The sequence below is a fragment of the Rhagoletis pomonella genome, unplaced genomic scaffold (genome assembly GCF_013731165.1).
Source record: "Rhagoletis pomonella isolate Grant_MI unplaced genomic scaffold, Rhpom_1.0 Rhpom_scaffold_00002, whole genome shotgun sequence".
In the NCBI taxonomy this organism is placed as follows: domain Eukaryota; kingdom Metazoa; phylum Arthropoda; class Insecta; order Diptera; family Tephritidae; genus Rhagoletis; species Rhagoletis pomonella.
In genome coordinates this window covers 89330652-89333140 of record NW_023458556.1, presented here as the reverse complement: position 1 = coordinate 89333140, position 2489 = coordinate 89330652, and positions in this window count along the sequence as shown.

Here is a 2489-nt window from a genome sequence, read left to right as displayed (position 1 = left end):
AAATAACCTCTTTTGGAAGAACTTCGAATAATTATTAATAGTTTTTTCAGCTTCATTCTATTATGTTTATTTGTAGCAAAATTCTTGTAAACATTGCTGGATGTTTTATCAAAATAAAAGCAATGTGCTTGCAACTCAGTGTGCTTTTGTTGATTTTGGATGCATACCGATTATATTATGGGCAAAAAACTGACAGATTGCCAATTTAGCAGCACCTATTCTGATCTAAATCAATCAATAAACCGGTTTTTAGTTCCATTTGACAATGTATTTTTACCTATTTGACGACAAATTCCATTGACATAATGAAAGCCAGCCTTAACTTCCGCCACTTTCTTTTTTGATCTCAAAATTCAACAATCAACAGAGATTTTTTACTTCAAATTAAAATTAGTTAATGGGATTTTAATGCTTGTTGTACTTCTAATGCAATAAATTATTGCAAGAGCATTCATTTATATATCTGAATGTTAACCCAAAAAAATTCATTAGCACTATTTCCTTGGAATTAATGCATTGAAATTTTCATTTACATTAAATTTCAAAAATTAATGCATTACATTACATTAACATTAAAATGCTATGCATTAAAAACTTAATGCATTTTTCACAACTCTGATACGAACTAATGCAGTAAAAAGAAACAGCTATACTTTCGGATGCAATAAATATTGTTTTTCCGCTCACATAGATTTTGTCGAAATTTCCAAGAAACATTTTTATAGAAAAGCCTCATGTCCATAACGATTGGCCTGTTTAAGTTTTCGGGCATAGTGCAGAGGATTTTTTAAAAATATTATTTTGTGACTTTATTGTGTCAATTTGAGTCAATATTTTTTTAGCCATTTCGACGACAAAAAGTTCAGGGTTATAGTTACCTTTTATGAGTCCCTAATGAAAAAATATTTCCCTAATCCGTTGTACAAAACTGAAATGAATGTGGTGCAAGACATTTTTGGGAAAGCGCTCATAGCCACTTTTAATTTTAATTTTCATCGTTTAAAAAATCTTGGGTAAAGTGGTTTGCACCAGGGATGATAAATGAGTCTTTCAATTTTGTACCAAATGACCAAAAATAATGTACTAAATAAACCGAAAAAGTACCAACATTCAAAAGAGCATACACACAGTTAAATGTTTTTAAATTAGAAAAATTCTCTATATAAAAGTTGTCCAAAATATTTACTTTTATAGAAATAACAAGAGCCCAAAATGACATTGAGATCTTTGCAAATTTATTCTGGAAAAATTTTTAGTTGCGAAAACTTGCAAGTAGGAAAATCAGCTGATCACAAACATATGTATGTTCGTGAAAAACCAAAAGAAAATAGAGCTTTTTGAATTATTTATTGTACATTTTATAAATATTGCTAGTATACAATGAAAAAAAGTAAAGTTATTAAGCACAAGGTTTGTTGAGTTTATTTTTAGTTAATTTACTATTAATCTCCAGATATTTTTTATTTTAAGTAGTGTGTGTCGGCCGCTGTGGTGTAGTGGTAAGCAGTGCGCGCTTCCACTCATCAGCACCTGGGTTCAAGCCCTGGTCAAAGCAACATCGCAAAAAAATATAGAAAAAGGTTTTTTCTTAACAGCGGTCGTCCCTCGGCAGGCAGTGGCAAGCCTCCGAGTGTATTTCTGCCATGAAAAACAGCTTCTCATAAAAATACAATCGCCGTTCGGAGTCGGCGTAAAACTGTAGGTCGCTCCGCTTTGTGTGACAACATCAAGGCGCACGCCACAAATCGGAGGAGGAGCTCGACCAAACACTAACATATGTGTAAGCGCCAATCTATTATAAGTAGTGTGTGTCTACTATGATTGCCGTATTAAATTTTCCAAAATAAATAAAAATGCTGAAATGTTTTGGCAGAATTTGTTAGTTGATAGTGGAAAAGTGGGTTAGTTTTAAAGGCACATACCTATATCTACTTAATTTTTTTTTGAAAAAAGGATGGATGTTTGGAGGAAATCCTTTTATTTTTGAATGCATCATGATGTGGTACACGGTTAAAAATTTCGGTTTTAATTTTAAACTTTTTGGACTACATATATGACAATTATCAAATGTATCACCTACACGGCCAAAAATTTGGGTTTATTTTTTAAACCGAGCTGGGTTTGCTGCCTTTTTTAATCTTTTATAGTCTACTTATAAAACCAGTGAATAGTTTTAAGCAATTTTTAATATATTCTGGTTTAAATTTTAGTCCAGTTAGCCGAGAAAATGATGTTTTGCTATGAGTGGTTTAAAATTAAAGCCAAAAACTTCGTGGTTTCAAATATAGGCCCTATTGGTTTAAAAATCAAAACAAACAGTTTTAATTCTAGTTTCTAGGTTTCATATATAGAAAATTTTGTTTAAAATCTAAACCGAAATAGAAAATGTTTGCCTCAGTATGCCAATCAGTGTTGCCAGGTTTTCGGCATGAGAAAACGTCTCTCTTGGTCTGAAAAAACGTCATTTCCTACCCAAAAACGTCTTTTCC